The sequence below is a fragment of the Spermophilus citellus genome, assembly GCF_964194105.1.
Source record: "Spermophilus citellus genome assembly, chromosome: 4".
In the NCBI taxonomy this organism is placed as follows: Eukaryota; Metazoa; Chordata; class Mammalia; order Rodentia; family Sciuridae; genus Spermophilus; species Spermophilus citellus.
Genome location: NC_138185.1, coordinates 122,150,308 through 122,167,801, shown reverse-complemented (window position 1 = coordinate 122,167,801; position 17,494 = coordinate 122,150,308).

Below are 17,494 nucleotides of genomic sequence, written 5' to 3'. Positions count from 1 at the left end.
TATCAGAGGTACCTGTGATAAATATTTTCTTCCAATCTGTAGGCTCTCTCCTCATGTTACTAATTGTTTCCTTTGCTGAGAAAAACTTAATTTTTTTTAATTATGGAAGATTTAAGAAACCTACAAAGGTGAGAGAATAGTATAATAATGCCCCACATAATGCCATCCAGCTTCCACAGCTGCCAACTTGTGGCCAGTGTTGCTTCATTTATACCCCTCACTTCTCACTACTCCCCCTGGTTGGTTTCATTTTTTAAAGCAAACCCCAGACAGGACATCATTTTATCCATGAATATTTAATATGCATCTCTAAGAGATAAATATTCTTTTAAAAAATAACCATAATACCATTATCACATATAAATTTAATTACCAATATTTCTTAATATCATCAAATATCCACTCATGGTGTACATTTCCTGGGACACTAATTTTTCCATATTTTTATTGCTGCATTATAATTATGCATAATAATGGTATTCATTGTTATATATTCATACATGCATACAACATAAGAATATAATTTGGCCAATACCTTCCCCCAGTATTTCCCCTTTTCCTCTACCTTTCTTCCTGAGATCCCTTTCCTCTACTTTACTGGTCTCCCTTTGAATTTTCATGAGATGCCCCCACCTTTCTTCTCCTGTTTCCTCTCTAGCTGGGAGACTGCTTTTTACCTCAAGTGCCTAACAATGTGGATTTTATACAAGTTGAAAACAGGTGATTTACTGCATCATGCAGCAATACTTTATCATAGTTTTATACCTTAATTTTATTTCAGAGTATTGTATAAGACTCTTGTAAAATATTTTCATTTTTTACAAAAAGGAAAATACATTTGTCTATTATCTATCTTCCAGGAATAAAATTATGTTTAAGCAAGGGGGAAACCCAGAATTTATTTGAAATTGTGGGAAATATATTCAATATTTATTTTACATCAATGAAAATTCACACTCCATAAAGCTCTATATTTTAAAAGCTGACATACACTGTGAAAAAAAAATCTAAATGTTAAACACACATTCTATCCTGTGGGAGACACTGTGGCTGATTAAGGTAAGTGGAAACATAGAAATTCCTAAGTGACTATAACCTGTATTGGCAGTGGATATTTGATATTTATTCATTCATTCTTACCCAAAGATTTCAGACTTTTAGAAATAAGGGCCTGGAACCATAACTCCAGGCCTCACATTTACACAAAGGATATTACCTCTAGCAAGAGGGCAATTTGATCAGTTGGCTGATTTCTGGTGTTCTGAGAAAAGGATTCTGATCTGTAGACAATACAGTCATACCCCCCCCCCCAAAAAAAAATTACCTCTATGGATTGTAAAGAAGAGAAGACTATGCATTGCCCATCCCAGAACTCTCAGTCTGGAGCCAAGGGTGGAACTAATGATCTTTGCATGAGACCATAAGGGAGTCCAAGGGCTTATCTTTGAGGATTGTGCAGCTACTGCTCAAAAAATCTGACTCTACAGTAGATGGAGTAGAGAGAGAAGAGGGGAGGGGAGGGGAGGGGAGGGGAGGGGAGGGGAGGGGAGGGGAGGGGAGGGGGGATAGTAGAGGATAGGAAGGGCAGCAGAATACAACATACACTAGTATGGCAGTATGTAAAAACGTGGATGTGTAACTGATGTGATTCTGTAATCTGTATACAGGGTAAAAATGGGAGTTCATAATCCACTTGAATCAAATGTATGAAATATGATATGTCAAGAGCTTTGTAATGTTTTAAACAACTAATAATAAAAAAGAAAAAATTATCAAAAAAGAAAGAAAGAAATCTGACTCTATATTCTATAATAAAGATGGTGGAAATAGAGGAGGTTGCTTTCCTGGCTGTTCCGTGGTGTGAAACCAAGAAAGTAAAGAGGCAGCTTCTCAATAAGTCATGTACTAGAAACCCTCAGGGACACGATAAGCCCACAAGGTAGAAACTCTGCTGCTTCAGAACCATGCTTTAAATGAATAGATACACAATGTGAAAAAGCAAGAGAAAAATTGCCCAAACAAACCAAGATATTCCAGTAACAGAATCATCTACACCACAGTGGAAGAAATGTCAGAGAAGGAATTCAGAATATACATAGTTAAACTGATCTGCAAAATAAAGGATGATATAAGAGAGCAAATACAGGTAGCAAAAGACCACTTTAATGGAGAATAAAGACTCCAAGGGAGAAAATGAGCAGAAATCCTCAAAATTAAGGAATCATTAAACCAAATTAAAAATTCAATTGGAAGCATCACCAACAGAGAGTTTCAGGCAATAAAGATAAAATATATAATCTTGAAAACAAAGTTGATTGTGGAGAAAAGATTTTAAGAGCCCATGAATAGAACTTCCAAGAAATATTAGATAACCTGAAAAGACCAAATTTAAGACTTATCAGGATAGATGAAGGCTCAGAGATATAAACCAAATGAATGTACAATCTTTTCCATGAAATGGTGTCAAAAAGTTTCCCAAACTTAAAGAATGAAATGGAAAATTAAATACAGGAGGCATATAGGACCTCAAATATACAAAGTTATAACAGACCATACCAAGGCACATTATTATAAAAATGCCTAACATACAGAATGAGGATAGAATTTTAAAGGCTGCCAGAAAAAAAAATAACAGATAACATTGAGAGGGAAACAAATCTGGATCTCAGCAGATCTCTCAGCCCAGGCCCTCAAAGCTAGGAGGTCTTGGAATAATATATACCAAGCTCTGAGTGAAAACAAATGCCAGCCAAGAATACTATACCCAGAATAATTAACCTTCAGAATTGATGAGGAAATAAAAATCTTCCATGATAAACAAAAGTTAAAATAATTTATAACTAGAAAACCTATACTATAGAACATATTTAATAAGATATTTAATAAAAAAGAAATGAAAAATAAAAGTGAAAACCAGCAAAGGGAAGAACTACACTAGAGGAATAGTCAATCAATGGAGAAACTAGTTCAAATTAAAAACCAGGAATAAACCAAAATGACAGGAAATAAAAATCATATCAATCATATTTCAATAAAAACATTGAATGTAAATGGCCTAAACTCATCAATCAAAAGACACAGACTGGCAGATTGGATTAAAAAACAAGACCAAACAATATGCTGTTTCCAAAAGACTTATCTCATATACAAAGATATCCACAGACTGAAGGCAAAAATGGGAAAAAAAAACCACATTATTTACATGGATCTCATAAAGAAGCAGGGGTTTCCAGCTTCATATCAGAAAAAGTGGACTTCAAGCCAAAGTTAATCAGAAGGGACAAAGAAGGACATTTCATACTGCTAAGGGAATTATACATCAACAAGATATAATAATTGAAAATATTTACACCCCAAAAAATAGATCACCTACATACATCAAACAAACCCTTCTCAACTTCTTTTTTTATTATTGGTTGTTCAAAACATTACAAAGCTCATGACATATCATCTTTCATACATTTGACTCAAGTGGGTTATGAACTCCCATTTTTACCCCAAATACAAATTGCAGAATCACATCAGTTACACATTCACATTTTTACATAATGCCATATTAGTGACTGTTGTATTCTGCTACCTTTCCTATCCCCTACTATCCCCCCTCCCCTCCCCTCCCATCTTCCCTCTCTACCTCATCTGCTGTTGTTCAATTCTCTACCTTGTTCCCCCCCTTTCCCCTCACAACCTCTTATATGTAATTTTGTGCAACATTGAGGGTCTCCTTCCATTTCCATACAATTTCCCTTCTCTCTTCCTTTCCCGCCCCCCACTCATCTCTGTTTAATGTTAATCTTTTCCTCATGCTCTTCCTCCCTGTTCTGTTCTTAGTTGCTCTCCTTATATCAAAGAAGACATTTGGCATTTGTTTTTTAAGGATTGGCTAGCTTCCCTTAGCATAATCTGCTCTAATGCCATCCATTTCCCTGCAAATTCCATGATTTTGTCATTTTTTAGTGCTGCGTAATACTCCATTGTGTATAGATGCCACATTTTTTTATCCATTCATCTATTGAAGGGCATCTAGGTTGGTTCCACAGTCTAGCTATTGTGAATTGTGCTGCTATGATCATTGATGTGGCAGGATCCCTATTGTACGCTCTTTTAAGATCCTCAGGGAATAGTCCAAGAAGGGTGATAGCTGGGTCAAATGGTGGTTCCATTCCCAGCTTTCCCAGGAATCTCCATACTGCTTTCCAAATTGGCCTCACCAATTTGCAGTCCCACCAGCAATGTACAAGTGTACCCTTTTCCCCACATCCTTGCCAGCACTTATTGTTGTTTGACTTCATAATGGCTGCTAATCTTACTGGAGTGAGATGGTATCTTAGGGGTTTTGATTTGCATTTCTCTGACTGCTAGAGATGGTGAGCATTTTTTCATGTATTTGTTGATTGATTGTGTGTCCTCCTCTGAGAAGTGTCTGTTCAAGTCCTTGGCCTATTTGTTGATTGGGTTATTTGTTATCGTATTGTTTAATTTTTTGAGTTCTTTGTATATTCTTTATATTAGGGCTCTATCTGAAGTGTGAGGGGTAAAAATTTGTTCCCAGGATGTAGGCTCCCTATTTACCTCTCTTATTGTTTCTCTTGCTGAGAAAAAACTTTTTAGTTTAAGTAAGTCCCATTTGTTGATTCTTGTTATTAACTCTTGGCCTATGGGCGTCCTATTAAGGAATTTGGAGCCCGACTCCACAATATGTAGATCGGAGCCAACTTTTTCTTCTATCAGGTGCAGTGTCTCTGATTTGATATCAAGCTCTTTGATCCATTTTCAGTTAACTTTTGTGCATGGTGAGAGAAAGGGGTTCAGCTTCATTTTGTTGCATATGGATTTCCAGTTTTCCCAGCACCATTTGTTAAAGATGCTATCCTTCCTCCGTTGCATGCTTTTAGCCCCTTTATCAAATATAAGAAAGTTGTAATTTTGTGGATTGGTTTCTGTGTCCTCTATTCTGTACCATTGGTCCACCTGCCCGTTTTGGTACCAGTACCACGCTGTTTTTGTTACTATTGCTTTGTAGTACAGTTTGAAATCTGGTATCGCTATACCTCCAGATTCACACTTCCTGCTTAGAATTGCTTTTGCTATTCTAGGTCTTTTGTTTTTCCATATGAATTTCATGATTGCTTTATCTATTTCTACAAGAAATGCTGTTGGGATTTTGATTGGCATCGCATTAAACCTGTAGAGAACTTTGGGTAATATCGCCATTTTGATGATGTTAGTTCTGCCTATCCATGAACAGGGTACATTTTTCCATCTTCTAAGATCTTCTACTTCTCTCTTTAGGGTTCTGTAGTTTTCATTGTATAAATCTTTCACCTCTTTTTTAGGTTGATTCCCAAGTATCTTATTTTTTTTTGAGGATATTGTGAATGGAGTGGTTTTCCTCATTTCCATTTCAGAAGTTTTGTTGCTGATATACAGGAATGCCTTTGATTTATGCATGTTGATTTTATATCCTGCCACTTTGCTGAATTCATTTATTAACTCTAGCAGTTTCTTTGTAGACCCTTTTGGGTCTGTTAGATATATTATCATATCATCTGCAAATAGTGATAATTTAAGTTCTTCTTTTCCTATTTTTATGACTTTAATTTCTTTTGTCTGTCTAATTGCTCTGGCTAGTACTTCGAGAACTAAATTGAATAGAAGTGGTGAGAGAGGGCATCCCTGTCTTGTTCCAGATTTTAGAGGGAATGTCTTCAGTTTTTCTCCATTTAGGATGATGCTAGCCTGAGGCTTAGCATATATAGCTTTTACAATGTTGAGGTAAGTTCCTGTTATCCCTAGTTTTTCTAGTGTTTTGAACATAAAGGGATGCTGTACTTTGTTGAATGCTTTTTCTGCATCTATCCAGATGATCATATGGTTCTTATCTTTAAGTCTATTGATGTGGTGAATAACATTTATTGATTTCCATATATTGAACCAGACTTGCATCCCAGGGATGAATCCTACTTGATCATGGTGTACAATTTTTTTGATATGCTTTTGTATTCGATTCACCAGGATTTTATTGAGAATTTTTGCATCTAAGTTCATTAGAGATATTAGTCTGTAGTTTTCTTTCTTTGAAGTGTCTGTCTGGTTTCGGGATCAGGGTGATGTTGGCCTCGTAGAATGAATTTGGAAGAGCTCCTTCTTTTTCTATTTCTTGAAATAGCTTGAAAAGTATTGGTATTAATTCTTCTTTGAAGGTTTTGTAAAACTCCGCTGTATACCCATCTGGTCCAGGGCTTTTCTTGGTTGGTAGTCTTTTGATGGCTTCTTCTATTTCTTCCTTTGTTATTGGTCTGTTTAAATTGTGTGTGTCTTCCTGGCTCAATCTGGGCAGATTGTATGACTTTAGAAATTTATCGATATCTTCACTATCTTCTATTTTATTGGAATATAGGGTATCAAAATACTTTCTAATTATCTTCTATATTTCTGTAGTGTCTGTTGTGATATTGCCTTTTTCATCCCGTATATTAGTAATTTGAGTTCTCTCTCTTCTTCTCTTCGCTATCATGGCTAAGGGTCTGTTGATCTTATTTATTTTTTCAAAGAACTAACTTTTAGTTTTATCAATTTTTTCAATGGTTTTTTTTTTGTTGTTTCAATTTCATTGATTTCCTATCTGATTTTAATTATTTCTTGTCTTCTACTACATTTGCTGTTGTTTTGCTCTTCCTTTTCTAGGGTTTTGAGGTGTAGTGTGAGTTCATTTATTTGTTGGTTTTTTCTTTTTTTTTTTTGAGGAATGAACCCCAGGAAATGAATTTCCCTCTTAAAACTGCTTTCATTGTGTCCCATAGATTCCGGTACATTGTGTCTGTATTTTCATTTATCTCTAAGAATTTTTTTATTTCCTCCTTTATGTCTCCTGTAACCCATTGATCATTCAGTAACATATTGTTCATTTCCCAGGTGATGCAGGATTTTTCCTTCCTTCTTTTATCATTGATTTCCAGTTTCATTCCATTATGGTCAGATATGGTGCATGGTATTATGTCCACACCTTTATATTTACTAAGAGTTGCCCTATGGCATAATATATGGTCTATCTTTGAGTAGGATCCATGTGCTGCTGAGAAGAACGTGTATCCACTTGATGATGGTTGATATATTCTATATATGTCAGTTAAGTCTAGGCTATTGATTGTGTTATTGAGTTCTATAGTTTCTTTATTCAGCTTTTGTCTAGAGGATCTGTCTAATGGTGAGAGCAGTGTGTTGAAGTCACCCATAATTATTGTGTTGTGGTCTATTTGACTCTTGAACTTGAGGAGAGTTTGTTTTATGAACGTTGCAGTACCATTGTTTGGTGCATACAAATTGATAATTGTTATGTCTTGTTGGTTGATGGTTCCTTTTAACAGTATATGGTGTCCTTCTTTATCCCTTTTGATTAATTTAGGTTTGAAGTTGATTTTATTCGATATGAGTATGGCCACTCCTGCTTGCTTCCGAGGGCCATGTGAGTGGTATGATTTTTCCCAACCTTTCACCTTCAGCCTGTGTATGTCTTTTCCTATCATATGAGTCTCCTGAAGGCAGCATATTGTTGGATTTGTTTTTTTTAATCCAGGTTACTAGCCTATGTCTCTTGATTGGTGAATTTAGGCCATTAACATTTAAGGTTACAATTGAAATATGGTTTGTACTTCCAGTCATGTTTATTTATTTATTTATTTATTTTAGTTTGGCTAGTTTTTCCTATTTGGTTATTTTTCTCCCCCTTTACTGAGATACCTCCCACTGTTAGTTTTGGGCGCTATTTTTCAATTCCTCTTCTTGCAGTATTTTGCTCAAAATGCTTTGCAGTGCTGGTTTTCTGGCTGCAAATTCTTTTAACTTTTGTTTATCATCAAATATTTTAATTTCATTGTCAAATCTGAAGCTTAATTTTGCTGGATACAGTATTCTTGGTTGGAATCCATTATTTTTCAGCATTTGAAATACGTTGTTCCAGGATTTTCTCGCTTTCAAAGTCTGTGATGAAAAATCAGTCGTTAACCTAATTGGTTTACCCCTGAATGTAATCTGCCTCCTTTCTCTCATAGCTTTTAATATTCTCTCCTTGTTCTGTACATTGGCTATCTTCATAATTATATGTCTTGGAGTTGGTCTATTACAATTTTCAATGTTTGGGGTCCTGTAGGCTTCCAGGATTTGGCAATCCATTCCATCTTTCATCTCTGGGAAGTTTTCTAGAATTATTTCATTTAATAGGTTGTCCATTCCTTTGGTTTGAACCTCTATACCTTCTTCTATCCCAATGACTCTCAAGTTTGGTTTTTTTTATGACATCCCATATCTCTTGAATAGATTGCTCATGAGATTTAAGCATCCTTTCTGTGTTGACTATATTCTTTTCAAGTTGATAAACTTTGTCTTCATTATCTGATGTTCTGACTTCTACTTGATCTAGTCTATTTGTAATATTCTCATTTGAGTTTTTAATTTGGTTTATGGTTTCCTGCATTTCTAGGATTACTGTTTGATTTTTTTTTTAATCTCTATCTCCTGGTAAAGCTCGTTCTTTGCCATTTGAATTTGTTTGTTTAATTCACTTTCCCTTCTCAACTTCAAGAAGTAAATACACCACAACACAATAATACTGGGTGACTTCAACACAACTCTCTCACCACTTGATAGATTCTTCAAACAAAAACTAAATAAAGAAGCTATAAAACCCCCAAAATACAATTAATAATTTAAACTTAACACACATATATAGAATATATATATATATATATATATATATATGTATATATGTATATATTCATCCATCAATGACTTAATAAACTTTCTTCTCAGCAGCATATGGATCCTTCTCTAACATAGACCATATCTTGGGGCTCAAAGCAAATACAAAAGAATAGAGATAATACCCTGCATCTTATCAGATCACAATAGAATGAAATTAGAAATCAATGATACAAAACAAAATAAAGCTATCTCTTACACCTGGAGACTACATAATATGTTATTAAATAATGAGTGGATAGTAGAAGAAATTAGGGGCAAAATAAAAAAATAATATTAAGAGGTAAATGAGAATAGGGATACAACATATCAAAATCTCAGGGACATTATGATGGCAGTGCTAGGAGGAAAGTTCATTACATTGAGCTCATTCATTAAAAGAACAGAAAGTCAACAAGTGAGCAACCTAAAATTACATCTCAAAGCCCCATAAAAAGAAGAACAAGTAACATCAAAAGCAGTAGAAGACAGGAAATAATTAAAATCAGAGCTGAAATCAATGAAATTTAATCAAAAGAAACAATCCAAAAAACTTGACAAAACAAAAAGTTGGATCTTTGAAAAAAATATAATTGATAAACCCTTAATCAAACTAACAAAGAAGAAGAGGAAGTAAACTCAAATTACTAAAATTCACAATCAAATATCACAAGGAAATATCACAATGGACACTACTGAAATACAGACAATAATCAGAAACTATTTTAAAAATTTATTCTCTAATAAAATAGAAAATCTTGAAGACATTGACAAATTTCTAGACTTTATGACCTAACCAGGTTGAAACAGGTTTAAACAGATAAATTTCAAGCAATGAAATTGAAGATGCCATCAAAAGCCTACCAAAAAAAAAGCCCAGGGCTAGACAGATTCTCAGCTGATTTCTACGAGACCTTCAAAGAACAACTAACACCAATCCTCTTCAAATTATTATATGAAACAGAAAAGGAGAGAACCTTTCCAAACTCATTCCTAAAGCTAGTATCCCCTTTTGATATTAAAACCTGGCAAAGACACATCAAAGAAAGAAAATTTCAGATCAGTATCCTTGATGAACATAGATACAAAAATTCTTAATAAAATACTGGCAAATCACATACAAAAACATATTTAAAAAGTAGTACACTATGATCAAGTGATGTTCATCCCAGAGATGCAGGGTTGGTTCAACTTATGGAAATCAAAAAACATAATTCATCAAATCAATAGACTTAAAGACAAGAATCACATTATTATCTCAATAGATGTAGGAAATGCATTTGTAAAATACAGCATCCATTCATGTTCAAAACACTAGCAAAAACTAGGGATGGTAGGAACACACCTTAATATTGTAAAAGCTATATTTGTTAAACCCAAGGCAACATCATTCTAAGCGGAGGAAAATTGAAAGCATTCCTTCTAAAAACTGGAGTAAGACAGGGATTCTCTCTTTCACCACTTCTATACAAAATATTCTTCTAGACAGAGCAATTAGATAGAAGAAAGAAATTAAAGGGCTACATATAGGAAAAGAAAAACTCAAACTATCCCTATTTGCTGACAACATGATTCAAAATTTAGAAGACCCAAAGAACTCCACTAGAAAACTTTTAGAACCCATAAGTGAATTCAGCAAAGTAAGAGTATATAAAATTAACATCCAGAAATTAATTGTGTTCTAATACATCAATGATGAATCAACAGAAGGAGAAATTAGGAAAACTATCCTATTCACAATCACCTCAAGGAAAATAAAACATTTGGGAATCAATCTAACAAAAGAGATGAAAGACCTCTACAATGAAAACTACACAGCACTAAGGAGGGAAACTGAAGAAGACCTTAGAAGATGGGAAATTCTCCTATGTTCTTGGATAGGCAGAATTAATATTGTCAAAATGGCCATACTACCGAAAGCACTATACAGATTCAATGCAAAAATGGGACAGACAGTAGAATGAATTAGACATAGCTGTCCTATGTTCATAAATCAGTACACAATCAGTGTAACTCCACATCATGTACAACCACAACAATGGGCAGTTATACCCCATGTATGTATGATATGTCAAAGTACTTTCTACTGTCATATATAACTAAAAAATAAAGTAATTTAAAAAAAGAAAAAATAATCAAAAGGTCTGGGGATGTAACTCAGTGGTATAGAAACCCTGGGTCCAATCCCCAGTACCACAGAAAAATAAAAATTAAAAATAAAAAGATATTCTATGAGTTTGTTGCAGCAGAAATGGGAATTAAATTATGCTTCCAACCACCACTTAGACATTATAACCTATGAACAACTCTTAAAAGCTGTTGGCTTATCCAATGGTTTAAAGTCTTGAACTAAGTGAAACACAAAACATCCTCAGTGTGCATAGCAGAGGATGTGTGTGTGTGTGTGGGGGGGTGGATGTTGGTGAATGAGAGAGAAAGAAAAAATGAAAGAATAACATATCCAAACTCTATGTTCTACCACTTTTCATACTTCTCTGAATTAAATTCAAAACATTTAATTTTGAGAATCTAAAATAATGACATCCTGCTCCATTACAAATAAAGATACTTTTTGGCCTGTGACATTAGCCAAGGATAATTTGGGGGAAAAAAGAAAAGAAAAAAGGAAGAAAAATTTTGATTCTAGAAAGAGCTAGGCTGACTTCTGATTCACCCCTGAATAGCCATATGATCCTCTCAAAGTCAGTCTCCTCATCCATTTAATGGGAATAATATAGCATTTGCATTCTAGAGATTGTTGAAAATATTCAGAAAATGCCTATGGAACCTTAACATGGTGCCTGAAATTGGGACCATCTTAATAAGTGTTAACTAATTCTATAATTATTTCACATTTACAAAGATCCACAGCTGTATATTTTGCTTTGCTAACATAAAAATTTGAAGACCAAGAAAAATCTCCAGAAGTATGAATTTGCTGACAAGTAAATAATCTAATGCATATGACTTAATATACTCAGGGCTATATTTGGTTCATGAATTGCAGAGTTGAGCATTGATCAAGAAATTAACCAAATCATTTACTTGCCTAATGGAGCTGCCCAATTAATTTGAAAATCTATTCAAATAAGTTAAAAATGATTTACAGAGCTAATGCAATGCCAATAAAAAAATTCATCAGGCTTTCTTCTTTTTTTTTTTTGGAGGGGGATTAGGAATTAACAGACTGATTTTAAACTGTCTAGGGAAATTCAAAGTAACTAGAAGAACCAAAATAAACTTGAAAAACAGGAACAAAGTTGGAGGACTTATATGATCTAATTTTAAAACATCCTATAAAGCTGTGATATCAGCTCCTTCAACCCAATTTTATAAACAAAACAAACAAACAAAAAACACTCAGATATGGTGATGTACACCTGTAATCCCAGCAACACAGGAGGCTGAGACAGTAGGATCAGAAGTTCAAGACCAGCTTCAGCAACTTAGCAAGACCCTAAGCGATTTAGTGAGACCCTGTCTCAAAATAAAAAAAAATAAAGTGGACTGGTAAAGTTAGTAAGTGGTGCTATTAGTATATGGAAGGATAAATAGAGTAATGGAACATAATAGAGAATTCAGGATTCAGCCCACACTTATGTTCTGATTGATTTTCAATAAAGTAACCGATGCAATCCCACAGAGAAAGCAGTGTTTTCAAAAAAAAAGATACTCCATGAACCATTAACTAAAAGTCAACCTTGACTCCTGCTGCACCAAAACATAATACACAAAAGTAATTCATTGTGGATGATAGACCTAAATAGTTAATTTATATAATTTCTATAGTGAAAAAATGGGAGGGTACATTTGCAACCTTGAGTTTGGAAAAAAATTTCTTGCATGAGAGCACAATACAAAAAAAAAACCCTAACAGTAATAATAATAGTAAAATTTGCAGTTTCTACACATTAAAATAAATCATTAAGAATACAAATAGGTAAAACTACAGACTGGGAAAGAAACATTTGTGATAGATCTAATTAACAAAGTTTTTTTACTTGGAATATATAAGCTCCTTCAACCCAATTTTAAAAACAAAGCAAGCACATTTTTTTATCCATTCATCTATTGAGGGGCATCTAGATTGGTTCCACAGTCTAGCTATTGTGAATTGTGCCGCTATAATCATTGATGCAGCCGTATCCCTATAGAGCGCTTTTTTAAGGTCCTCAGGGAATAGTCCGAGAAGTGCGATAGCTGGGTCAAATGGTGGATCCATTCCCAGCTTTCCCAGGAATCTCCATACTGCTTTCCAAATTGGCCTCACCATTTTGCAGCCCCACCAGCAGTGTACAAGTGTACCCTCTTCCCCACATCCCCGCCAACACTTATTGTTGTTTGACTTCATAATGGCTGCCAATCTTACTGGAGTGAGATGGTATCTTAGGGTGGTTTTGATTTGCATTTCTCTGATTGCTAGAGATGGTGAGCATTGCAGCACTAAGAAATGACAAAATCATAGAATTTGCAGGGAAATGGATGGCATTAGAGCAGATTATGCTAAGCGAAGCTAGCCAAGCCCTAAAAAACAAATGCCAAATGTCTGCTTTGATATAAAGAGAACAACTAAGAACAGAACAGGAAGGAAGAGCATGAGGAAAAGACTACAGTAAACAAAGACGAATGGGGGGAGAGAAACGGAGAGAGAAGGGAAAGCACATGGAAATAGTAGGAGACCTTCAATGATACATAAAATTATAAGAGGTTATGAGGGGCAAGGGGGAGGGAAAAAAAGGGAGAGAATTGAACAACAGCAGGGGAGGTAGAGAGGGAAGATGGGAGGGGAGGGGAGGGGAGGGGGGATAGTAGGGGATAGGAAAGGTAGCAGAATACAACAGTCACTAATATGGCATTATGTAAAAATGTGAATATGTAACAGATGTGATTCTGCAATCTGTATTTGGGGTGAAAATGGGAGTTCAAAACACAATTTGAGTCAAATGTATAAAAGATGATATATCATGAGCTATGTAATGCTTTAAATAATCAATAAAAAAAAGAAAAAAACAAACAAAGCAAGCAAACAGAAACCAGTGAGGTATGGTGATGCATACCTGCAATTCCAGCAACACAGGAGGCTGAGTCAGTAGGAGCAAAAGTTCAAGGCCAGCTTCAGCAACTTGGAAAGACCCTAAGCAGTTTAGTGAGACCCTTTCTCAAAATAAAAATCAAAGTGGGCTGGGAATGTTGCTAAGTGCTAAAACACCCTGGGTTAAAATCCCAGTACCAAAGAACAACAACAACAATAATAATAAAACAACAACAACAATTTTTAAAATGGGCTAAGGACTTAAACAGATATTCCATTAAATAATATATGTGTATAGGTGTGTGTATTCACAAAAGCATATCAAGAAAATTAAAATTAGAATTACAATATTATGCCACATTTCAGGCATTAAATGCAAGAGGTGAAACAATGGAAACTCTCATTCCATTGTTAATAGAAGCAAAAAATAGTACAGCTAGTTTGTAAAACTGTCTCATGAAGTTAAACACATGATATCTCAATGATCTCTCAATTCTACCTCCAGATACGTACCCAAGAAAAACAAAAAATATATCCACACACAAAAATCATTATACAAGAATGTGCATACATCCTTATTCATAATAGCCCAAATCTGGAAAGAATCCAAATGGACAAAGAGGAAAATGGATAAATGGTTTGTGAGATATTCTTACAGTGAAACACTTCTTGACAACCAAAAAGAACATGTTATTAATACATGCCATAATGTGAATAAATATTAAAAACATGCTAAGCAAAAGAAATCAAATATTTAAAAGTTCATAATGTATAATTCCATTTTCATAGATTTCAGGAGTGGAAAAAAGTACTTTACAGTGATAGAAATCAGAATAGTAATTGTCCCAAGGATGAGAGCAGCATCATTTACAGAAAGAATAAGTGAGGGCTGGGGTTGTGGCTCAGGGGCAGAGTGCTTGCCCAGCATGTGTGGGGCACTGGGTTCAATATCAGCACCATATATAAATACACAAATAAAATAAAGATTTATCAACATCTAAAAAATATTTTTTTTAAAAAGGATGAGTGAACTTTATGGAGAGATGTAAATTTTATACATTTCAACCTGGTTGAAAGTTACACGGATATACATATAGATCAAAACTCACCATACCTTATACTCAGAGATCTGTGCAGCTCACCATGTATAGATTATAATTAAGACCTTTCAAAAATATCTACAGCCATCAGAAATTAGAGGCCAGAAGGCAGTGGGATAGTATATTTAAAGTAATAAACGATAAAGACTATTAGCCAAGGCATATCCAGCAAAACATGCTTTAAAAATGAAGAACGAAAGAATTCCCAGATAAGAAAAATCAACCACAAACAAAACAAGCAAACAAACAAACAAAACCTAAAAACTTGATTTTAACAAACAGGAAATACTAAAAGAAATCCTTTAGGGTGAAATTACACATCATAACAACTCTAATCCATATGGAGAAATAAAGAGACTGGTAGCAGTAACTACTGAGGTATATATAAAAGGCAGTATGTATGTATGTATTGTGTTTAGTAAATATTTTTCCCATAGTATAATTTAAAAGACAACTGAATAAAGCAATAACTCAAAACACTATCAGTGGTCTTAAAAATGTATGAATGTGTAAATTTTTCTGACAATAATCACACAAAGGCAGAGAAGAGAATATAGGAGCAAACTTTTGTATAATGCTGAAATTTAGTTGTTATTAATATGAACTTGGTTGTAACAAGTTAAGAAATCAATCCTAATTTTCAGAGTAACCACTAAGAAAATAAAGCCTAGGTCAAAAGAAATGACAAGAAAACTAAACGGTACACTAAAAATATCTATTTAACACAACAGAAGACAGAAATAGAGGAATAAAAGGACATAAGATACAGAAAACGAATAGCAAAATGGCAGACATTAATTCTACCTTATCCATATTTCCATGAAATGTAAATAAACAGTTCAGTGAGAAAACAAAGATTGACAGAGTTAAATATGAAAATATGATCCAACACAATGCTATCTACAAGTGACACGTTTTAAGTCAAAAGCTACAGATAGGTTGAAAGCAAAAAAAATGGAAAAGTCTTACCATACAAATAGTAATCAAAAGAAAACTGAAACGACTAGGCTTACATCAGACAAATAGACATTAAGAAACAATTGTTTAATTAGAGACAAGGAAGAATACTTTTTATTGATTTTTAAAAAAAATAAATGACAGCGGAACGCATTACAATTCTTATTACATGTATACAACACAATTTTTCATATCTCTGGTTGTATATAAAGTATGTTGACACCAATTCATGTCTTCATTCATGTACTTTGGATGATGATGTCTATCACATTCCTCGATCCTTGCTAATATTCTGCCCCTCCCTTTCCCTTCCACCCCTCTGCACTATCTAGAATTAATCTATTCCTCCCATGCCCCCCCCTCCCTACCCCACTATGAGTCAGCCTCCTTATATCATAGAAAATATTCTGCATTAGTTTTTTGGGGATTGACTAACTTCACTTAGCATTATCTTCTCCAAGCCATCCATTTATCTGCATATGCATGATTTTATTCTCTTTTATTGCTGAGTAAAATTCCATTGTGTGTGTATATATGCCACATTTTTTTATCCATTCATCCACTGAAGGGCATCTACTTTGGCTCCACAGTTTAGTTATTGTGAACTGTACTGCTATAAACATTGATGTGGCTGTGTCCCTGTAGTATGCTGTTTTTAAATCTTTTGGGTATAGACAGAGGATAGGGATAGGTGGGTCAAATGGTGGTTCCATTTCCAGATTAAGGAAGAATATTTTAAAGTGACAGGGATAGATCCATCAAAAAGACATAATAAGTATAAACATAATATGAACTAAAAACAGAGCCTCAAAATACAAGAAGCAAAAGACTCTTAGAATTGAAGGAGAGAGATACTTCAAAATAGCTGATATATATGATAGTGGAATGCATTAAAATCCTTATTACATATATAGAGCACAGTCTCTGGTTGTATACAAAGTATATTCACACCAATTCGTGTCTTCATACATGTACTTTGGATAATAATGTCCATCACATTCCACCATCATTTCTAATCCCCTGCCCCCTCCCTTCCCCTCCAACCCCTCTGCATTGCTTCATTTTCAATAACAGATAGAACAAATAAACAGAAGGTTAACAAGGAAATTAAAGACTTGAAAAACACTATATCTCAACCATCTAGACCTGACAAACTTCTGTGGAACTCTGATTCTAACAACAGAAGAATGTACATTCTTCTCAAGGGTACAGTGACCATTCTCCAGGAGGAACATTCATTAGGCCACAAAACAAAGCACAATAAGGTTAAATTGAGTGAAATCATATTAAATATGTTCTCTGACCACAGTTAGTCAATAATTAAGCAGAGAGTTACCACATTGCCTAGCAATTTCACTCCTAACCTTATACCAAGGAAACCAAAAACATGCTGGATGCAAATGTTCAGTTTTTTAGCATTATAGCCAAACTGTAGCAGTATTATTCATAATTGCAAAGAAAGTGGAAGCAGTCCAGATGTCTATCAACTGATGAATAGATAAACAAAATGCACTGTGGCCATACAACAGAATATTACTCATACATAAAGGGGAATGAAGTACTGATATATGCTACAACATGGAAAAGCTTAGCAAACACTATATTAAGTAAAAATAAAGCCAGACACAAAAGGTCACAAAAGTTATAATTCCATTTTTAAGAAATGTCC